Consider the following 25,020-nt stretch of genomic DNA (forward strand, 5'->3'; position numbering starts at 1 on the left):
AAATGTTAAGATTTTGCTTGGTATTGCCTTGTTAGTAGTGATATTGTATTGAAACTCTTGAAACTATTTTACATACTTTTTTGGACATTCTAAATAAGTTAACATTACTGCTACTAATGAATGAAGATTTTCATTGTAAAAAATTTAGCATATATATTAAAAAAAATAAGAATAAACACTGAAATGTTCATTTTGATTTGTATTATTAATTTTTAAATTAAATGAGGACAATTTCTAACACATGAAATTAGGATTATATCCAATTCCAGAAAATAACTTTTCCAAGCTACTTTGTTTTTCTTTCAGTTTTATTGAGATATAACAGACATGCAACGCTGTGTAAGTTTAAGGTGTACAGCATAATGACTTGACTTACATACATCATGGAATGATGACCACAATAAGTTCAGTGAACATCCATCATATCATATAGATACAAAACAGAAGAAAAATCAAGTTGTTTTTCTTATGTTGAGAACTCAGAATTTACACTCTTAACAACTTTCATATACAACATCAACAGTGGTAATTCCATTTTTTGTATTGTACATCATATCTTTAGGACTTACTTAGAATCGGAAGTGAAAGGTTGTTGTTGAATCATGCGAATACACCGGGATTCTTGGCCCCCGGAGGAGAAGAATTCAGTCCGGGGCCAGAGACGACGCTTGATCACTCAGAGCTTTTGTGTAATAAAGTTTTATTAAAATATGAAGGAGATAGAGAAAGCTTCTGACATAGGCATCAGAAGGGGGCAGAAAGAGTACCCGCTTGCTGGTGTTAACAATGAAGTTAGATATTCCAAAGAATGTCTGGAGGTTGTAAAGACCTCATCAGACCTACTCCCATAATTTACATTTTAAGATAACAGAATTAGCCAGAAGGTTTAATCCAAAGACTGTCCTCAGGCAGGATACATTATTGTTATATAATCCTAAGGAATGTAGAGAAGGACAAAAAGTTTGTCCTTTTTTCCTCCTTGAGAATTCCAGACCCCTCTCTTCTTGGGGACCCCTACACTCCCTATCAACCTGCCTAGGAAATGACTCTCTCAGAAGTTTGTACCTTTTGACTGCCTTCACCCAATTCCCCCTCTCCCTATCCCTTACCTCTGGTAACCACAAATCTTGTCTCTTTTCTATTAGTTTTTTGGTTTGTTTGTTTTGGAAGTATAATTGACTGACAACAGTGATTCACAATACAGTGATATTTGTATATACTACAAACTGATCACACAAGTCTAATTACTATCTGTTATCAAACAAGTTATTATAGTATTATTAACTATATTCCCTATGCTGTGCATTACGTTCATGTGATGTATTTATTTCATAACTAGAAGTCTATATCTCTTAATCTCCCTTATCTATTTCACTTATCCCTGCAACCCCCTCCCCTCTGGCAACCACCTATTTGTTCTCTGTATTTATGAGTCAGATTGATTATGTCCTTTACAACCAACGATTGAGAAGCTTATACAGTCAGTAAAAACAAGACCTGGATCAGACTGTGGCTCAGACTCATCAACTCCTTATTGCAAAAATTCCAGATTAAATTGAAGAAAGCAGAGAAAAACCACTAGGCTATTCAGTTATGACCTAAATCAAATCCCTTATGATAATACAGTGGAGGTGATGAGTTGATTCAAGGGATTAGATCTGGTAGACAGAGTGCCTGAAGAACTATGGATGGAAGTTCATAACATTGTACAGGAGGAGGAGACCGAAACCATTTCCAAGATAAAGAAATACAAGAAGGCAAAGTGGCTGTCTGAGGAGGCCTTACAAAGAGCTGAGAATAAAAGAGAAGTAAAAGGCAAAGGAGAAAGGGAAAGATATACCCAATTGAATGCAGAGTTCCAGAGAATAGCAAGGAGAGATAAGGCTTTCTTCAATGAACAATGCAAAGATATAGAGGAAAAAATAGAATGGGAAAGATCTTGTCAAGAAAATTGGAGATATCAAGAGAACATTTCATGCAAGGATGGGCATGAGAAAGGACAGAAACCACAAACCTAACGAAAGGAGAAGAGACTGAGAAGAGGTGGCAAGAATACACAGAACTTACAAAAAAAGGTCTTAATGACCCAAATAACCACAATGATGTGGTCGCTCACCTAGAACCAGACATCCTGGAGTGTGAGGTCAGTGGGCCTTAGCAAGCATTACTGTGAACAAAGCTAGTGGAAATGACAGAAATTCATCTGAGCTAAAAGATAATCCTATTAAAAGATAATCCTGTTAAAGTGCTGCACTCAATATGCCAGCGAATTTGGAAAACTCAGCAGTGGCCACAGGATTGAAAAGGTCAGTTTTCATTACAATCCTAAAGAATGTTCAAACTATGGTACAATTGCACTCATTTAATGACAACCCACTCCACTGTTCTTGCCTGGAGAATCCCAGGAACGGGGAAGCCTTGTAGGCTGCCATCTATGGGGTCGCACAGAGTCGGACACAACTGAAGCGACTTAGCAGCAGTAGCACATGCTAGCAAGGTTATGTTCAAAATCCTTCAAGCTAGGCATCAGCAGTATGTGAACTGAGAAATTCCAGATGTACAAGCAGGATTTAGAAAAGGCAGAAGAACCAGAGATCAAACTGCCGACATTTGTTGGATCATAGAGAAAGCAGAGGAATTCCAGAAAAATATCTATTTCTGCTTCATTGACTACACTAAAGCTTTTGACTGTGTGGATCACAACAAACTGTGGAAAATTCTTAAGGAGATGAGAGTACCAGACCACATTATTTGTCTTCTGAGAAACCTGTATGTGGGTCAAAAAGTAGCAATCAGAACAATGGACTGGTTCAAAACTGGGAAAGGAGTACAAGACTGTATATTGTCACCCTACTTATTTAATTTCTTTGCAGAGTACATAATGCAAAATGCTGAGCTGGATGAATCACAAACTGGAATCAAGATTGCCAGGAGAAATATCAACAACTTCAGATATGCAGATGAATACCACTCTAATGGCTGAAAGTAAAGAGGAACTAAAGAGCCTCTTGATGAAAGTGAAGGAGCAGAGTGAAAAAGCTGACTTGAATCTCAACATTCAAAAAACTAAGATCATTGTATCTGGTCCCATCACTTAATGGCAAATAGATGGGGAAAAAATAGAAGCAGTGATAGACTTTATTTTCTTGGGCTCCAAAGTCACTGCAGACAGTGACTTCAGCCATGAAATTATAAGACGCTTGCTCCTTGAGAGGAAAGCTATCACAAACCTAGACAGTGTTTTATAAAGCAGAGACATTATTTTGCTGACAAAGATCCATCTAGTCAAAGCTATGGTTTTTCCAGTAGTCATGTACGGATGTGAAAGCCAGATCATAAAGAAGTCTGAGCACCAAAGAATTGATGCTTTTGAATTGTGGTGCTGGAGAAGACTCTTGAGAGTCCCTTGGACTGCAGGGAGATAAAACTAGTCCATCCTAAAGGAAATCAACCCTGAATATTCATTGGAAGAACTGAAGTTGAAGCTCTAATATTTTGGTCACCTGATGCGAAGAGCCAACTCATTGGAAAAAATGTTGATGCTGGAAAAGACTGAAGGGAAGAAGAGAAGGGGGCGGCAGAGGATGAGATGGTTAAACGGCATCAGGGACTCAATGGACATGAGTTTGAGCAAACTCTGGGAGATAGTGGAGGACAGAGGAGCCTGGTGTGCTACATTGCATGGAGTCACAAAGAGTTGGACATGACTTAGTGATTGAACAACAACATCTATGAGTCTATTTCTGTTTTGTTATCTTTGTTCACTTGTTTTTTAGATTCCATATGTAAGTAATATTAATAATATTTGTCTTCCACTGACTTATCTCACTTAGCACAATACCCTCTAGGTCTACCGATGTTGTTTGAAAATGGAAAAATTTATTCCTTATTGGCTGAGTAATATCTAAGTGACTTTAAAATACTAAATGTGATTGTACACCTTTAGAGAGATATACCCTGGATATAGCTAAGGATGAAAATACCCTATACCCTAAGGATGAAAATAACCAAAAAAAAGTTCATCAACTATTTTCAGTAATTGTACTGTGGACAGTAGTGTTATTCTGAGATAATTATGGAGATAATTATGCATGTAATGCATGATAAAGCAAATGGGTAATTAGGTGACATGCTAATCCTTTCATTCTTGGTGTCACTGAGAACCAGAATTCTTGACATGAGAGAGAAGAAATAAAAATGTCAGACAGAGCAGTTAGCAAAAACCCCATAATCTTAAACTTGGATATATTATTATAACTCAGTATATCATTCTTCTTAAAAAGAAATTCCTGGCTCTCTCTACTGGAAAGGCCTAGAAACAACGATTATCCCATTGGCAATGAGCATTCCTAGGGCAGAGACCGTGTTAACTGAAATCCCATTTCACACTGAAAGAAACCAGTGTTTCTTTTGGGGAAGTGGTCCGTTCCAGGTTTAGGACAGAGAAAAATATAAGATGAGACTGAAATATTTTACACCACAAGGCAAGGAGATGCCCAAAGACTAGTGAAGTAGTGTCTTGATTTGAAGAGCCTTCCACTGGCTCAATCTGGGATAACCTGAGCATCAAAAAGACTAAAAACAGTGAAGGGTTAAAGCATGTCAAATTAAAAATGGAGTCCCTGAAGGTACTCAAAAGAAGTAGAGTGAGCAGAGGGGAAAAAAGAGTGGGAGGGAAAAACTCTTCCTGATAGAGAAATGACAACGAATGACTCTGAAGGATTGAAAGAATTTTTTTAAAACTAACCATTTTGCCTTCCCCAACGTAATAATTAATTTAGGCAAAAGTCACTACTGGATGATAAAATGACAGGCTAAAAATTGATAAGGAACAGTATATTTGCATGGTCTCTAAGTTCTAACTTCAAAGAGGAAAATACACCTTCAAAATAGAGCCATCTGGTTAGTCTGCCCTTAGCTAAGTGATCACATTGTGCACCACTGATAATGAGATAAAGGACTTGCTGAGCCTCTTGTGCAAAGCAGTAAGTGCACATCAACTGTGATTCTGCTCTGCCAGAAATGTTTAATCTAAGTCTCATCAAAGGACACCAAAGAGCAATGTGAGACGTTCCAAATGATAACTACATCGTCTGTACTCTCCAAACACAGTGGTGTCATAAAAATCCACACAAGCTGTAGAGAATGTTCTAGGTTAGATCACATAGCAAGAAAATATAATGTATCATCCTTGATCATAGCCTGAGTCAAAAAATCAAAACCAGTTATGAGTTACTTTGGGTACAATTGGGGAAATTCTAATATGAGCTGTATGTACTCAGTCGCTTCAGCTGTGTCTGACTCTTTGAGACCCTATGGACTCTAGCCCGTGGTGGGACTCTAACTCCTCTGTCCATGGGCTTCTCCAGGCAAGAATACTGGAGTGGGTTGCCATGCCTTCCTCCACGGGATCTTCCCGACCCAGGGAATGAACCTGTGTCTCTTAAGTCTCCTGTATTGGCAGGCAGGTTCTTTACCACTTGCAATACCTGAAGTTAGATGATATTATTAAAGCATTGTTTTCTTAGATATGATAATGGTAGGAGAATGTTCTTATTCTTAGAAAATGAATGCTGAGTGTCATGATGCCTTCCACTTATCTTCAAATGGATTAGCATGTGTGTATATACATATATATGCACACATATATATAAATTATCCATAGATAAAATATATAGTTCACATATTAACATACATAATATATGTAATATATAGAATTTAGAGATAGATGGGTGTTCATTGTACTTGTCTTTCAAATTCCAGTAAGTTTAAAATTTTTCAAAATAAAAAATTGGAGGGGAAAAGCCCTATGTTATTTCCTAGGACTGTTACAAAATTGAAAGCTTATGCGAGGCAAAAAAGAGAAGCCTACAAATACCGTGAGTTTTGAAAGATGGGGGTGACACTAGAGATTAGGAAAGATGTCATGGAAGGGACTGCATTTTTAAGTGTAAGGGTTTTGAGTTAGGAAGGACCTTATAAATCATCTAATTCCACTCCCTCCTTCTGAAGACACGACAACTGAGAGGCGACAAGGCTCATGAAATGTTTAGCACAAAGCTGTGAAATCTAAAGGACTGAGCCCATGGTGGTTTTCCCATGAATCTGCTTATTGAGCAATTCCTATACACAAGCCGCCCTACTTCCCATCTCAGATGGGCCCAGAAGGACACTCTAAATAAGGAAAAGCACGTAGAAGTTAATCATTACAAGTTCCCAAATAAAATTTAAATGCTAGAAAAATTGCTGGCCTTGAAGATAGAAAGGGTTCGTGGGCAACTTCTAGAAACTGGGAATGCACTCAGCTGACAACCAGCTAGGAAGTGGAGTCAGCTTCAGCCCATGACCACAGGAAACTGCATTCTGCCAACAATCTATTAATAAATAAGTACAAAAAAGGCTTCTCCCCTAAATTCTCTAGAAAAGAATGGAGACCTATTGACACCTTGACATCAGCCCAGTGAGACGCATACTAGACATCTGACCTGTAGAACTGCAATATAATAAATTTGTGTTGGTTTTTTTTTTTAAAAAAAAGATTTGATTGAGCAAAAACAGGAACACAGGAATATAACACCACTGCAACACAGGAAGCATTAAAAGACTGATGAAAATCCCATGGGTTTTAAGCTTTTGTATTTGGGATGTTCATCCCAAATAAAAGCAAATTCAATTTATAAAATTTAAGTTTTTGTTTCTCATATATAATATCTGTACTACTCTGGAGAATTTTAAAGTTATTCCAAGTTTTATTGATGCTTCTTTTCCCAAGATGTGTATTCAGTTGGGCATGTAACCTTAGTTAGATAGTGGCTATAGATTGTCATCATCAGCTCCTATATGGAAAAATGTATTTTCAAAGTTAATGAAAGCCATGATTAGTATTTTTTGATTGACAGTTATGCCTTTTAACTGTAAAGCCATATAAAAATGAGCAACATATAATGAAGTAGTCTCGTGGCATGAATAAGGATGGTCCAGTACATTAGAAAAGAAATTTTAATTTTTAGGTGATTGGATTAAGGATTGATAAATACATGCATCATTTTTTTTCTCACTTGGCTAAGTCATAAATCTAATTTTGAAATTCAACTAACCTCATTCAAACCTCTGTTACTAGTTTTCAAATCTAAAGTAGAGCAATATTAACATAACAGATACTTATAGAGGTTGTTAATGAAAGACAACAAGAGCAAATGGAAAGATTATGAAATAAAATAATAGGTGGAAACTCTTACCACAGCCACTGTCACTGCTTTCCAAAAGCTTCTGGGCATTGTATTTTGCTAAGGAATTCAAAGATGGAAAACTTTAGAAATCGTTTCTCTATTTTGAAGTGTACAACCGAAAACTGTGCTCAAATTGTCTTCCCTTGGGTAGTTCAGAGGCAAAGTAAGATGACAGTGCACAATATTTCCATCCAGTTGGCAAGGTTTCACTGTACATCCAGCCTATCGAATACATTACTTTAATTATGTTTTGGTGTGGGAAGTATTGTCTCATACCCAAGCAGGCTCTTTATTTGGTCAGACTGGAGATTCAGAGAAAAACAAGTCAGACAATTTTCATTTTTTTATTTGTGGGCGTCAAGTCTGCATTGAGGAAATATTTGTCATGCTCACCGCATTTTTGTCATATACTTGTTTCACAGAGCCAGTGTACAACTTCACAGAGGGAAGAATGGCTGCTGTGTCTCACCCTGAGAAATGCTCACTGCCACCCATCTGCACGTCTAGGGGATCGCCAAGCCAATCTTCCTGAAACAACTTTTCAATTCTGAATCTTGCCCCAAATTTCCCAAGGTTTCGCTTTTGTCTTCTGCCTGAAATCCAAGCTCTCCAACCTGCCTCTAGTGATTCCCCTCCCACCAAAAACACCCCAAAACACGGCCAAAAAGTCCACCTCTGTCCCTTTGCTTGTCCTGCTGTGACTGCTTAGAATGACTGTTACCCCTAATCATCTCTCAAGACCCAACTAAAGGCCTCTCTCATTCACAGGAACTTTCCCGATCCTTGTGTTCACACACTAACTGTCTCTGAATGCCCATAGTATCTCATCTGAACTTCTTTTTCCCTTTTTGGCATTTAATAAAATACTCCCTTGGACCCTTGCCATTTTTATGATCCACTTTCTGCTCTGGTTGTTGGAAAATTGTAACTGTATGCCATGGGAGCAGTAATGATTGTTAAACCTTTGGTAGATGGCATTATTGTGTGCGGTTATTCACTCCCTCTTTCTTCATGAATAAAATGTTTCCCCCGTCCCTTTTACTATGGGCTCAAGACATCTGACTTGCTTTAGCCAATGGAACGTTTTGCTATGTAGTACTTCCAAACAGAAGTTCTTGAAGAATTGAAAGATTTCAAAACTCTCCTAGCTTCTGTGCCCTCTGTCATCAGAAAAGCATAAAGCTTTCCTTTAGTTTAGGTCTCAAAATAAGGATATAGGTAGAGGTTGCTCAGCTTGCAGTCTGGAGTAAAATCACATCGAAACAGTAGCTGACAAGATGAACCTGAAAAAGAAAGAAATATTTGTTATTGTAAACCACTGAAAATTTGAGATTGCTTACCATATAGTGAAAGCTGATGGATATAATATCTAATATTTTGTAAACACTATGTCCTATAGCCACAATATCTCATTTAACTGATAAAATAATCCTATGTGTTACATACTTTATTATTCCCTTTTTATAGGTGAGAAAGCAATGATGAGAAAGCAATACAACAGAAGTAAAGTAACTAATCTAAAACACACAAAGCTGTAAGATTTTAGAATCAGACACATCTAGCTTAGAAGTTAGATTCTACCACTTATCAAATATAGTGTCAAAGTCATAATACAATCGCACTAAAAATCAGTCACATGTAAAACAGAGATACAGTTAAGCTCTTCTCACAGCATAATTCTAAGGGCTATTGGGGGATTAAATAATGTGTGAATTACCAAATGATTTAATGAGCAAGTAAGTCTTAATTTACATCATCCCTAAATTAGACCCTGAGATAAACACTTGATGTGAGTAGTTTAGAAAGCTTCACAAAGCTTTTTTTGTGAAGAAGTGGGGAATGAGATAAAGGATAAGAACAGTCAATTAAATAGCTTAAAATTTGGAGAAGTTTTGGGGAAACAGACTCAATCACACTACGATACCATGTGGAATATGACTCAGATGGCCAAATTAGATCCTATCAGGATCTTTCACAAATAACTTTTAAAAACTCTGTACAAAAAAAAAAAAAGACAAATAAAAAAAACTGAAAAGTGAAGTCACTGGAAAGTGAACAAGCAGATTCTGGAAGAATCAAAACTTGGAAGAAGGATCAGAAGAGGATGAGTTTTCCATCGTTACAAATTTTACCCTGAGGGCAGACCGAAGTTAGCACTGCACAGCATGCCTAAAACTCTAATAGAAAACAGTTCTTCTGGCCTAAAGAATTAGCAGATGGAATTTAGAGCACAGGTCCTGAAAAGTTGAGAGGATGAGGAGAAAGATGTGAGCCAGGAAGAGAGAGTCCTGAATTCTATTTATAAACTCTGCTCAAGTCTCTGACCTGGGACATATATGAAGGGAGCAGACTCCAATACCTCAGCTAAAGGCAAAATAGGGGTTTGAAGCTGCTGTCCAAGAAAATGTTTTAACAGTTTGAGTTTGGCCAAGTTAATTTCTCACTTTAAAAAATTGGGGAACTCTTTGGAGAAATACAATATAGAGTCTTTACTACAGAACATCCCACAATGTCTAGCATAAAATCCAAAATTGCTCAACTTGTGAAGAATCAGGAAAACGTGACCTATTTTCAAGAGACAAGACCATGAACCACGTCTGGTCTCAAAATGATCTAAATGTTGAAATTAGCAGACATGGATTTTAAAAGCAGATTTTATAACTCTGCTCATTGAACTAAGAGAAAATACGCTTGTATTAATGAAGATGTGAAGAATCTCAGCAGGGAAAAAAAGGGAAACTATTTAAAAAGAACCGAAAGAAAATTCCTGAACTTAAAAAAATGCAATTTTGAAACTAAGATCTCACTGAACAGACTTAACAGCAAATTGGATATGACAGAAAAATCAGTGAACTTGAAAACAGATAGAAAGTATCCAATCTGAAGGACAAAAATATTTTTTAAGATTTTTTTTTTTTTTTTTTTTTTAGGGAATTCCCTGGTGGTTCAGTCAGGACTCTGCACTTTCACTGCAGAGGACCAGAGTTCAGTCCCTGGTCAGAGAACTAATATCCTGAAAGGCACATGGTGCAGCCAATTTAAAAAGTGCTTTTTAAAATTAAACTACTTTTTAAGTTCCAGAGTCTTGGAAACCTGTAGAGCAGTAATGGAAATTTAACATACTTATATCAGGCTCCCAAAAGGAAAGCATAGAGAAAAAGGGGAAGAAAAAAATGTTCGAAATATAAAGGCCCCAAAAGTCTAAATCTAGTAAAAGACAAAAATGTAGGAACTCAAAATGCTCAGAAAGAAAAGTACAAAGAAGAGTACACTTGGGGATTCTCTGGTGCCCCAGAGTTTAGGGTTCCACACTTCCAAAACTGGGAAATGCAGATTGCTTCCTAAAGCAATCACAGTATAGATACCTGGTCAGGGAACTTAGATCCTACAAGCCAGGCAACCCCATCCTCCCAAAAAGAAAAGTACACCTGCACACATCATAGTCAAACTGCTAGAAAGCAACATTGAAGAGAAAATCTCAAAAGCAGCCAGAGAAACATGACACATCGCCAGAAGGGGGACAACCATTTGGCTACACATTGACTTCTTACCAGAAGCTAGAGAGATCAGAAGACAGTGAGACAATATCTTTAATGTACTGAAAGAAAAAATAAGCTGTCAATTTAGAACTCTATATCCAGTGAAAACGTCTTTCAACCATAAAGGCAAAATAAAGACATTTTCATACAACAGAAAACTAAAAGAAATTCACTACAAGAAATGCGTTTAAATTTTTTTCTGTAGGTTGAAAGAAAAATGAAATCAAATGGAAACTCAAATCTTCAGGAACAAATGAAGAGCTTTATATATTGTTACTATGGGTAAATATGAAAGGCTACTTTTTCCTCTCTTAAAAAAAAATACATGACCATTTAAAACACATATTAATCATTGTTTTGTGGGATTTATAATACATGTAGATGTAATACATATGACATTTATAACATAAAAGATACTGGAGGGGAAAGTTAATTGATTTATAAGAAAGTTTCATGGTTTATACATTTTTATGTCAAGCAGTCACCAAAAAAAAAAATAATAATGATGTTAAGAGGTCTAGCTAAAAAGTCTGTAGATAAATAAAATAGAATTATTTAAAATATCCAAATATCAAAAAGAAGGCAGACAAGGAAGGAAAGAGGAATAATATAGGACACAAGCAGAAAACTCTTCTGCTGCAAATGTCTAAAAACTCTCAGCAAATTTAATAAACATCTTTTTTAGATGCATAATTGAGCTCTCCAAAAAGGGACCAGAAACTAAAAATCCAAGTGACAATCAAGTGACTCAATGCTACAGCTACAGGGGTGGTGGGGGAGGGGGGAGTGAAATTTCCAGGTGGACAGGAAAAGATTGTACAACTCAACAGCTTTGTGACTCCTTGGTTGATAAAGGAATTTAGTTCCCATAACTGCCCATCTGCAAGGTGGTGCCCTTCCACTAAGACATTCTTGGCCTCTCCTTCGTTCTCCAAGTCCCTGTCTAACTGGAGATTCTGCCTCTGTCATGTTTCTTTTTTTTATAACCAACAGAAAACCGACATGGGGGTTGGGGAAGGGTGAGTGTGGAGAAGTCCTGGACCTGACTCGAATTCAAATAGGGTGATTTGCCCGAGTGCTTAGACATGTCCGACCCTTTGCAACACTTTGGACAGTAGCCTGCCAGGCTCCTATGTCTGTGGGGTTTTCCAAGCAAGAATACTGGAGCAGGTTGCCATTTCTTTCTCCAAAGGGATCTTCCTGACCCAGGGATCAAACCTGCATCTCCTGTGTTTCCTGCATTGCAGGTGGCATTCTTTACCTGCTGAGCCATTGGGGAAACCCAGGGTGACATGCCTTTTCCTAAAGCAATCACACAGGGGACACAATATTCTGATTTTCCATTTAAATTATATTCCCACTCCTGGAACAAAGGGGGAGATCAATACCACTTAAGCTATTGTAGCAGACAATTTAGACTTCTGTCTCATCACCTTGTCCCTCTTATCTCAGCTTCAACTGTGATAGAAACTTCTGTGCATCCTGAACCCATCCCACCTCAAGCAATTTGCCTTGTGTTTCTGTACTTTTCTGCCTAAAGGCTTTCCAAAGCTTGAGGAGTTTGCTCAACCCACACACACGCACAGGCTAGAAACACAGAGGAATTAACATCCCTAGTTGCAATGTGCAACCAAATAGAGATGAGGACAACAGATTAATTCCCCAACATCCCAGCTCAGAGGATCTTTGTAAGGGCTGAAACCCAGTTGCTCACAGTAACCAGTTTGGTAACTCATTCTTAATCGGCTTTTCCTCATTCCATATGTCATTCTTCCTACTCCCTCTCTCCTTGAAATTACCTCCCAAGTAGGCCACCTGCACCAAGCCCTAATCTTACACTGTTTAGGGGAATCAGCTATGTGGATTATGTAATTATTATGTAATAAGTTATATGGATTAGAAGTAAGATGGAGGATGATTTCTCTAAAAAAACTAGAACATGATCACTGAAACGGTGAGTGTATCTGAGTAACACGAAACAACAAAAGTCTACCACAAACCTACAATCCCCCAGCCTTCTCCCACCTACTAAGAGGAGATCAAGCTTTCTCATCTACTCTAGAGAGACTCCCAAGAGCCTTGCACAGTCTCTGGCCTGAGTGGTAAAAGGTGACAAAATGTGGGTACTGATTCAGGTCCTCTTTTTTTCTTTTTTCCCCTAAAGTCATGCAAACTCAAATTCATCATCTTTGTGTTCTTCTGAGGGTCGTTTCCACTAAAATATTCATCTCTTTTCAACCTCTGCTGCCGGGGACCAGCCCCGGCTGATCCAGGGTATTCGAAGCGGGGATGGCGTCGGCGACCTATTTATTTAAATATTTTATCAAAGATATAAAGAGTAATAGGATGAGGATAGCTCCGTAGGAAAATTTAGTGGAGAAAAGAGGCTGAGTAGCTTGGTTTACGCAGGAGACCAATAAAACTTCAAGACAAGAAGTTTGCACCACTTACGTAGGCCGCAGGCGTCCTTCCGTGCTCCCGAAGGAGAGGAGACACTGAGGCCTCCCCGGTCGGATCTTAGAAGCCCAGGCATAATTAGCAAGCATGGCGGGTTCCACGCTCCAGATGCAGACTCAGCCAGAATTTGAGAGAGAGAGCGACATGGGGAGACCAAGTTTCAGTGAACAAGGCCCGCACTTTATTTTCCAAAGTAGTTTTTATACCTTAAATTGTGCATAGAGGATAATGGGGGAAGGGGTGGAGTCATGCAAGGACAGCAGCTCCTGGTCCTAACCGAAGCCAGGCTTTCAAACTTATCATGTGCAAAAGTTCAGGTGAATTACATCATCTTCTGGCCAGGAGGCCTGTTAATATTTTAAGAAACTTATCTTTCTCTAAAGGTGATTATTTCAAAGTCAGGCACCAGCCTCCAAAAAATATTGGACAAAGCTGCATTCCTATAGGGCAAATGTGGGTGAGCTCAATCAAGAAAAAAATTAACTCAAGGGTCCAAGGTTACAAACATTGAGGCTACTACTTACATTTCTGTATACCCATTATATCAATCAATACACTGCCAAGGACACAGTAGGTAAGGGATATGGAAACTTAGCAGCAAACATTGGCCCAACAAGTGAAAATCCCTTCACCAATACAATTTCTAATCAATCTTTTAACTACTCAAAAGAATCTGTGTTTAGACAGTTTAGAGCATCTCCTGCCTCTCACAGTTGGGAGGCTCTGAACAGTCACATGTGGCCAGAAAAACCTATTCAGGCAGGCTAGAGGATTTCCAAAGGAGTTTGTAGGTTGAAACACTGTCACACCCAGGAATTATTAACTGGAGCTGTAAGCTAACTCTTTTTTCAGAGAGAGGTAGTGGGGACAGCCCCCGTAAAGTCAGAGGTGTAGGTGAAAGCACAAAGCAGAAAGTAGGCAGACTCTGGTTTTGGGGGTAGATGCTCGAGAATTTCCAGGGAGACTCCTGAGGCTTGATCCCGCCTTTGCGTATGCCGAGCCTCCTTCCTCATGACCTTTGCCTCGGGCGGAGCTCGCTCCCCGCACTCTGCCTCATTTTTGGCTGCTTGTACAGCTTGTGCTGGCTCCCAAAATGTTCGTCCTTGTCTCTGGCAGAATCAGCTTTGAAGATAGGGCTCTGTTCAGTTTACCTTGATTTTATTGCCTTTTGATTAGTCTCCTTAAGCAGGAAGTCCAAAAAAAGTAAAACAGTATCTTTCCTTTCTTCTCCAGTGTCAGACTCGGATCTGACAAGTTGTACAGGATCCAGAGAATGCAAATGAGAACCAACAGTGCAGGAATTTGTACACTGTTGATGGGAATGTAAATTGATGCAGCCACTATGGAAAACAGTATGAAGCGCCCTCAAAGAAACTAAAAATCGAGTTGCCATGTGATCCAGCAATACCACTCCTGGGCATATATCTGTAGAAAACTCTAATTTGAAAAAATTCATGCACTCCAATGTTCATAGCAGCACTGTTTACAATAGCCAAGACATGGAAGCAAACGAAATGTCCATTAACACATGAATGGATAAAGATGCAATATATATGCACAATGGAATATTAATAAGCCACAAAAAGAATGAAATACTTGATGGGAAATAGATGGGGAAACAGTGTCAGACTTTATTTTTTGGCTCTCCAAAATCACTACAGATGGTGGTCGCAGCCATGAAATTAAAAGACGCTTACTCCTTGGAAGGAAAGTTATAACCAACCTAGATAGCATATTGAAAAGCAGAGACATTACTTTGCCAACAAAGGTCCATCTAGTCAAGGCTATGGTTTTTCCAGTAGTCATGTATGGATGTGAGAGTTAGACTGTGAAGAAAGCTGACCACCGAAGAATTGATGCTTTTGAACTGTGGTGTTCGAGAAGACTCTTGAGAGTCCCTTGGACTGCAAGGAGATCCAACCAGTCCATCCTAAAGGAGGTCAGTCCTGGGTGTTCACTGGAAGGACTGATGTTGAAGCTGAAACTCCAATCCTTTGGCAGCCTGATGAGAAGAGCTGACTCATTGGAAAAGACCCTGATGCTGGGAGGGACTGGGGATAGGAGGAGAAGGGGATGACAGAGGATGAGATGGCTGGATGGCATCACCGACTCAATGGACATGACTTTCTGTAAACTCCGGGAACTGGTGATGTACAGGGAGGCCTGGCATGCTGCAGTTCATGGGGTCACAAAGAGTCGGACACGACTGAGCAACTGAACTGAACTGAACCGAAAATGAATGAAATGATGCAATTTGCTACCTTGGATGGACATAGAGATGACCATACTAAGTGAAGTAAGTCAGAAAGATAAAAACAAATATCATATAATATCACTTCTATGTGGTATATAAAATATAACTCATATGAACTTACAAAATGAAAAGACTCAAGGACATAGCAAACAAATTTATGATTACTGAGGGGGAAAGGGGGTAGGGATGTATAAATTAAGATTTGGGATTAGCAGATACAAGCTACTGTGAGCAAAATAAACAATGAGGTCCTCCTGTATAGCAGAGGGAACTATATTCAGTATCCTATAATAAACCATAATAAAACAAAATAGAAAAATATCAGATAAATCCAAACTGAGATGGTCTATGAAATAAATGGTTTTTATTCTTCCAAACTGTCAGTCAAGAGCAAAGAAGACAAAAAACAGTTCCAGATTAAAGGAGACCAAAGACACATAACTACTGAATGCTTACATGTGATTCTGGGCTAGATCTTGGGCTAGAAGCAAAAAAAAGTTATATAAAGGACATTATTGGGACAATTGACAAAACTGGAGTATGAATTATAGATAAAAGCATTGTATCAATTAACTTTTTTAAGTTTAATAACTGTACTGTGGCTTTGTAGGAAGATATCTTTGTGCTTTGGAAATTGGCACTGGGGTGTGAAGAAGTAAAGGGGTGTGAGCCATACAGCCTACTCAAAAATAAAATTCTGAAATGAATTTATTAACAGACACAAAAGTGGCCACCCGGACAAAACTCATTTGAATTACCATTTTCTACAACTACAGAGTTGTAAAATTTCTCTGTTAAAGAAAATGAAAGGAGAAAAACACTGTAGAGAAGAAAACTTTGAAAGCTATACTAGACAATACATAGAATTCATTGAAATTAAACCCACTAATCCTTTTTAGTCCATTTCAAATATTTTCTCTAACAATCTCCTTTGTCCACCCTTGTGATCATAATAATCTCAAAAATTACTTTTGTACACGTCAAAAAAGTTTCATCTCCTATTATACAGTGAAGTGAGTCAGAAAGAGAAAGAGAAATATCGTATTCTAACATATATATACAGAATCTAGAAAAATGGTACTGAAGAATTTATTTACAGGGCAACAGTGGAGAGATAGACATAAAGAATAGACTTATGGACATGGGGAGAGGGGAGGAGAGGGTGAGATGTATGGAAAGAGTAACATGGAAACTTACATTACTATATGCAAAATAGATAGCCGATGGGAATTTGCTGTATGGCTCAGGAAACTCAAACAGGAGCTCTGTATCAACCTAGGGGGTGAGATGTGGAGGGAGATGGGAAGGAGTTTCAAAAGGGAGGGATTCATGTTGAGGTTTGACAGAAAACAGCAAAATTCTGTAAAGCAATTATCCTTCAATAAAAATAAATTAATTTTTTTAAAAAAGGGTCATCTCATTAGCATTGGCCTAATTATTCACACAGATGTAGGGCTTCCTGGGTAGCTCAGTGGTAAAGAATCTGCCTGCCAGTGCAGGAGACCCAAGCTCGATCTCTGAGTCAGGAAGATCCCCTAGAGAAGGAAATGTCAAGCCACTCCAGTAATCTTGCCGGGAAAATCCCATGGACAGAGGAACCTGGCAAGCCACAGTCCATGGGGTCACAAAAGAGTCAGACATGACAATGATTAAACAACAACAACATATAAAAAAGGCTCATCTCATTAGGTTTGGCCTAATTATTCACATAGATGTAGCAAGTACTAATTAGCCATACAGGCCTCCTTGAGATCTTGCAATCCCACAGCCATATGGTATTGAACAAGTAGTCAGGCTGCCATATTAACTTCTTTCTGGACATTTTCACAAGGAATCTCGGACTGAACTTCTAAAAGCCGTTCATTTGCTCTCCTGAGATTATGAAATGAGGCCTAGGAAGTTCCCTTCACCATATTAAACCTGAAATATCTACTAATTTGGGTGAATTTCTCTCTGCTGCTGCTGCTAAGTCGCTTCAGTAGTGTCCAACTCTTTGCGACCCCATAGATGGCAGCCCACTAGGCTCCTCTGTCCCTGGGATTCTCCAGGCAAGAATACTGCGGTGGGTTGCCATTTCCTTCTCCAATGCATGAAAGTGAAAATTGAAAGTGAAGTTGCTCAGTCATACCCGACTCTTAGCGACCCCATGGACTGGAGCCTACCAGGCTCCTCCGTCCATGGGATTTTCCAGGCAAGAGTACTGGAGTGGGGTGCCATTGCCTTCTCCAGAATTTCTCTCTAGAGGTCACTAACATTATCTTAGTTTCCTGACCTAATTAGCCATGTTTACCATCTGTGAGGCTGGGATCCTATAAACAAGTTACCAAGCCATGCTTCCTTGGAGGATTCTGTAGGCATGTCTTTCATAAGTAAAATCAATTTTTTTGTGATGTGACATGTCATACTTGAATAAGCATTATTCTTGAATATGCTAGGGCCTTGTTCTCACAATCAGTTTGTCAAACTATATTCTGGTAAAGAAAAAAGGAGAGACAGAGAGAATAGATTCTTATTGAACTTATGCAAATAATATTTTGCCATGAAAAAGGAGACTTGGTAAAGTTTTAATTGCATTTTTTAAACATTTTTTGAGACATAACTCAAATACCATTAAATCCACCTTTTTAAAGTATACGATTCATCAGTTTTGAGTATCTGCAAAGTTGTGCAACTATCACCATTATCTGATTTCAGATCACTTTCATCACTCCAAAAAGAAACCCCATATCTATAAGCAGTCACTGTCAGTGACTTCAGTCCCACTTCAGTCCCTAGCAACAACTAATCCACAGATAGCCCCCAACTTAAAATGGTTCAATTTACAAATTTTCAACTTTACAATGGTGTGAAAGCAAAATGCATTCAGTAGAAACCAAACTTCAAATTTTAATTTTTTCCTGAACTAGCAGAATGATACTCTCATGATGCCTGGCAGCAGTAGCAAGCCACAGCACCCACTCAGTCATGTGATCACGAGGGTAAATAACGCAAACATTTACAAGTGTTCTGTATCCAGACAACTATCCTATTTTCACTTTCAGTGCAGTAGTCAATAAATTATATGAACTATTCAACACTTTATTATAAAATGGGCTTTGTGTTAGATGTTTTTGTCCAACTATCAGTTCAGTCGCTCAGTCGTGTCCGACTCTTTGTGACCCCATGAACTGCAGCACGCCAGGCCTCCCTGCCCATCACCAACTCCCGGAGTTCACCCAAACTCATGTCCATCGAGTCAATGACGCCATCCAGCCATCTCATCCTCTGTTGTCCCCTTCTCCTCCTGCCCCCAATCCCTCCCAGCATGAGTCTTTTCCAATGAGTCAACTCTTCACATGAGGTAGCCAAAGTACTGGAGTTTCAGCTTTAGCATCAGTCCTTCCAATGAACACCCAGGACTGATCTCCTTTAGAATGGACTGGTTGGATCTCCTTGCAGTCCAAGGGACTGCCAAGAGTCTTCTCCAACACCACACTTCAAAAGCATCAATTCTTCGGCACTCAGCTTTCTTCACAGTCCAACTCTCACATCCATACGTGACCACAGGAAAAACCATAGCCTTGACTAGACAGACCTTTGTTGACAATGTCTCTGCTTTTCAATATGCTATCTAGGTTGATCATAATTTTCCTTCCAAGGAGTAAGTCTTTTAACTTCATGACTGCAATCACCATCTAGGGTGATTTCAGAGCCCAAAAAATGAAGTCTGCCACTGTTTCCCCATCTATTTCCCATGAAGTGGTGGGACCAGATGCCATGATCTTCGTTTTCTGAATGTTGAGCTTTAAGCCAACTTTTTCACTCTCCTCTTTCACTTTCATCAACAGGCTTTTGAGTTCCTCTTCACTTTCTGCCATAAGGGTGGTGTCATCTGCATATCTGAGGTTATTGATATTTCTCCTGGCAATCTTGATTCCAGCTTGTGCTTCTTCCAGCCCAGCGTTTCTCATGATGTACTCTGCGTCTAAGTTAAATAAGCAGGGTGACAATATACAGCCTTGACATACTCCTTTTCCTATTTGGAACCAGTCTGTTGTTACACGTCCAGTTCTAAATGTTGCTTCCTGACCTGCATACAGATTTCTCAAGAGGCAGGTCAGGTGGCCTGGTATTCCCACCTCTTTCAGAATTGCCCAACTATAGGCTGATGTAAACGTTCTGAGCTCACTTAGAGTAGGTTAGGCTAAGCTATGATGTTTAGTAGGTTAAGTATATTAAATACATTTTCAACTTATGATATTTTTAACATATGATGGCTTATTGGGACATACCCTTATCATAAGTTGAGGAAGATCTGAACTTCTGTTTCTAGGGATATTTCTATTCTGTATGTGGAAGTATGACAGTGAAAGTGTTAGTCACTCAGTTCAGTTCAGTTCAGTTCAGTCGCTCAGTCATGTCCGACTCTTTGCGATCCCATGAATCATAGCATGCCAGGCCTCCCTGTCCATCACCAACCTTGGAAGGAAAGTTATGACCAACCTAGATAGCATATTGAAAAGCAGAGATATTACTTTGCCAACAAAGGTCCGTCTAGTCAAGGCTATGGTTTTTCCTGTGGTCATGTATGGATGTGAGAGTTGGACTCTGAAGAAGGCTGAGCACCGAAGAATTGATGCTTTTCAACTGTGGTGTTGGAGAAGACTCTTGAGAGTCCCTTGGACTGCAAGGAGATCCAACCAGTCCATTCTGAAGGAGATCAGCCCTGGGATTTCTTTGGAAGGAATGATGCTAAAGCTGAAACTCCAGTTACTCATTCATGTCCAACTCTGCAGCCCCATGGACTGTAGCCAGGAAGGCTCCTCTGTCCATGGGAATATTCCAGGCAAGAATACTGGAGTGGGTTGCCCTGCCCTCTCCCAGGGGATCTTCCCACCTAGGAATTGAACTCGGGTTTCCTGCGTTGCAGGCAGATACTTTACCATCTGAGCTACAAGGGTATCCCCTATTCTGTATATTTTATGTAAATTAAACCATGAGCATGTAAATTAAATATGTGACCTATTGTGTCTGATTTTTCCACTTACCATAATATATTCAAGGTACCTCCATGTTGTAGCATGAATCTATACTTCATTTTTCTGCATGTGGCTGAATAATATACCATTGAATGGACATACCACATTTTGTGCATCCATTCCTCAGCCCATGGACATGTGCACTGCTTCCACTTTTTCATTATTATGAATAATACTGCTATGAACATTCATGCCCAAGTTTTTGTTTGTACAGAAGTTTTCATTTCTCTTGAGGGTGTATCTAGAGGTGAAATTGCTGGGTCATATATATCTACCTTTTTGAGGAATTTCCAAGCTGTTTTCCAATGATGTACCATCCTACATTCCCACCTTCAACATATAATGGTTCCAGTTCCTCTGCACCCTCACCAACATGTGTCATTGTCTTTTTTATTATACCCAGTGAGTGTGAAGTGATATCTCATTGTGAGTTTGATTTGCATTTCACCAATACTTTGGTCACCTGATGCAAAGAACCTACTCATTGGAAAAGATCCTGATGCTGGGAGAGATTGAAGGCAAAAGGAGAAGGGGGCGGTAGAGGGTGAGATGATTAGAGACCATCACCGACTCAATGGACATGAATTTGAGAAAACTCTGGGAGACAGTGAAAGACAGGAAAGCCTGGTGTGCAGTCCATGGGGTTGCACAGAGTTAAACATGACTTAGCAACTGAACAACAGCAACAAACACTAATAATGTTGAGCATCCTTTCAGTGGGTGTTTAAGGGTCATTTGTACACCACCTTTGAAAAATGTCTATTCTAATCTCTTGCCCATTCTAAACTGCAATTTGTCTTTTTATTTTTGAATTATAAGAAATTTTTATATATTCTGGGTACGATACATTTATCAGATGTATGATTTGCAATTATTTCTTCTGTAAATTGTCATTTTGCTTTCTTGGGTCCTTGGAAGCACAATTTTTAATTCTGAAGTCTAATTTATGTATTTTTTCTTTTATTGCTTCCATTTTTTAAGTATAATTTATTTAGAATATTATATTTATTTCAGTTATACATGTTGACCCAGTATTTTATAGATTATATGTCATTAAAAGTTATTTAAAATGATGGTTATAATTCTCTGTGATGTACAATGTATCTTTGTTGCTTAACTATTTTATACATAGTGGTTTGTATTAATTACTCTTATACCCCATTTTGCCCCTCTCCCCTTCCCTTTTCCCCACTAGCAAACATGTTTGCTTTCTATACCTGTGCGTCTTTTTTTATTTTGCTATATACATTCATTTTTTTTTTTTAGACTTCACATATGAGTGATATCATACAGTATTTCTCTCTCTCTCTTATTTTGCTGAGCATGATATTTTCTAGGTCCACCAACATTGCTTCAAATTTCATTCTTTTTGGCTGAGTAGTACTCCATTGTATATGTATATAACACATCTTCCTTATCCATTCATCTGCTGATGGACACTTAGGTTGTTTCCATATATTAGCTACTGTAAACAATGCTGCAGTAAACATCGAGATGTGTGTATATTTTTGAATTAGTATTTTCTTTGAATAGGTACTCAGAAGTGGAATTGCTAGATCTTATGGTAGTTCTTTTTTTAAGGAAATGCCATACTGTCTTCAATAGTGGTTGCACCAATTTACAGTCTTATCAACAGTGTGCAAGGATTCCCTTTTCTCCACATCCTCACCAACATTCGTTATTTGTAGACTGATGATAACCATTCTGATGGGTGTGATATAATATCTTATTGTTGTTTTGATTGAATTTCCCTGAAAATTAGCAATGTTGACCATGTTTTTATGTAACTTTTAGCCATCTGTATGTCTTCTTTGGAAAAATTCAAAGAATTTTTCAGATCTTTGCCCATTTCTTTGTTTATTTGACATTGAGTTGTATGAGTTGCCTATATATTTTGAATACTAACCCCTAAGTGGTTGTATCATTTGCAAATATGGTATCCCATTCAGTAGATTGTCTTTTTGCTTAGTCAATAGTTTCTTTTGCTGTGCAAAAGCTTTTTAAGTTTCAGTTCAGTTCAGTTCAGTCACTCAGTTGTGTCCGACTCTGCAATCCCATGAATTGCAGCACGCCAGGCCTCCCTGTCCATCACCATCTCCCGGAGTTCATTCAAACTCACGTCCATCGAGTCAGTGATGCCATCCAGCCATCTCATCCTCTGTCGTCCCCTTTTCCTCCTGTCCCCAAACCCTCCCAGCATCAGAGTCTTTTCCAATGAGTCAACTCTTTGCATGAGGTGGCCAAAGTACTGGAGTTTCAGCTTTAGCATCATTCCTTCCAAGTTTAGCTAGGTCCCATTTGTTTATTTTTGCTTTTGATTCCTTTATCTTCAGAGACAGATCAAAAAAAGGTGTTGCTACAATTAATGTCAAAGAGTATTCTGCCTATGTTCTCTGTTGGCTGGTTTATGGTTTCATATCTTACATTTAGGTCTTTCATACGTTCTGAGTTTATTTTTTTGTATGGTGTGAGGAAATGTTCTAATCTCATTGTTTTACATGAAACTGTCAAGTTTTCCTAGAACCAATTATTCAAAAGACTGTATCTTCTCCATTGTACGTTCTTGCCTCCTTTCTCATAGATTAATTGACTATACATGGGTAAGTTTATTTCTGGACTCTATTCTGTTCCATTGATCTACGTGTCTATTTTTTTAACCAATACCAAGCTGTTTTGATTACTGTAGTTTTGTAGTATATTCTGAAATCTGGGAAGGTGATACATGCGGTTTTGTTCTTTTTTTCTCAAAATTGCTTTGGCAATTTGAGGTCTTCTGTGGTTCCATGTAAATCTTAGGATTATTTGTTTGAGTTCTATGGAAAATATCATGTGTATTTTGATAGAGATTGCATTAAAGCTGCAGACTGCTTTTGGTAGTATGGCCATTTTAACAACATTAATTCTTCCAATCCAAAAGCATGGGATATCTTTCCATTTCTTAGAGCTGGAGCCAAGTGTAGAGCAGGGATTGCCCCCTGTTCGGTGGCATCACAGCCCTACAACGAGTGGGGTTGATCACAAGTTGCTGGAGTGGAAGCCCTGAGGGTCTGGCCCAAGCTGACTCTGTTTCCTTTAAGTGTGTGCTTTCCCATTTTCCAGCACCAGGACCTTTGCCCAAGAGGAGGGAAGTGCTGAAGCAAGCAGGGCTCATTCACATTCTCAGTTCGTGTCAGCCACAGACAGTTCTAAACTGTCTCCAATGAACAGTCTGTACAGGTAGCAGGAATTGTTTTCTTTGCTCTGCTCAAATGCAGCCTTAAATCCAAGTCTCCTTTCTGCCTCACAGCTGATCACTTCCCTCAGCCTCTGCCGCCCCTGCCCTGTTCTGGAGCTGCACTGCAGGGCAGGTGGGGCCCAAGTGGACTCATGGTATGTATCTGGGCATGAGGTGTGATGGAGCAGCCACCATCAGAGATCTAGGCAGCTTCTGACGCACCCCTTGGGTGAAAGATGTTCAGTCATGTATGACTCTTTGTGGCCCCGTGGACTATACAGTCCATGACATTCTCCATGCCAGAATACTGGAGTGGGTAACCGTTCTTCTCCACAGGATCTTCCCAACCCAGGTATCAAACTCAGGTCTCCTGCATTGCAGGCACATTCTTTACCAGCTAAACCTAGATGCCAACAATGGCTAGTGTCACCCCACTTGGATTCCGTGCTGGGATCAGGCAGCCTCTGCATCCCATAGAAAAATCTGAGTTTTCTCCCCAGTCATGGTACCCATAACCCTAGGTTCTGTGCCACCCATGCGATGAGGAGTAAGCAGTGGTGGAACATTTGCTCAGCTCGGGTTGGGGCATGTGTCAAGAGGGTCAGGGAAATCCACAGCCTTTGGATCAGTCCTCTAATCATACTCACCACCCTGCATCAGGGGCAAGGCAGCACATGAGCTCCACAGAAGCAGAGTCCAGGCTTCCCACAGCCCTCCTGTTAGTCCCAGTCATCTTCCAAACAGCCACGGGGGCTTGTTGCCCCCATGTAGGACCCCAGGACTGGGGCATCAGATCTGAGGCTGTCACTGCTCACTCCCCAGGGCAGGTATCTATCTGTACAGTCTCCTTTTCCCTCCGAGTCCCCTCCCAGAGACACAGGTCCCAACCTGATTGCTTTTCTTCCTTTCCAACCTGATTACATGTATACCTTTACTACAGCTTTGGTTGTACAGGCATCTTTTTGACAGTTTCCAATTAATTTTCAGTGAGAACTGTTCCACATGTAAATGTGTATTTTTTGTGTTCATGAAGGGAGGTGAGTTCTTGTCCTCTGTTCCACCATCTCTTCTCTTGCTTCTGGTTTTGGTGTCATAGCTAAAAGATCACTCATCACCTAATCCAAAGTCATAAAGATTTAGACTTGTATTTTCCTTTAAGAGTTTTCAAGTTTTGGTTCTCAGCAAGAGTTTTTTAATTCAAGGAGGGTGTCTATGAGACTCAGAAATAATTTTTAAATATTTCATTTCATTTACATAAGGAGAATCTAATAAATCACAGATTAAAGATAATTTACAAAGAAAAATAAAT

The sequence above is a fragment of the Bos mutus genome, chromosome 9, assembly GCF_027580195.1.
Source record: "Bos mutus isolate GX-2022 chromosome 9, NWIPB_WYAK_1.1, whole genome shotgun sequence".
NCBI lineage: Eukaryota > Metazoa > Chordata > Mammalia > Artiodactyla > Bovidae > Bos > Bos mutus.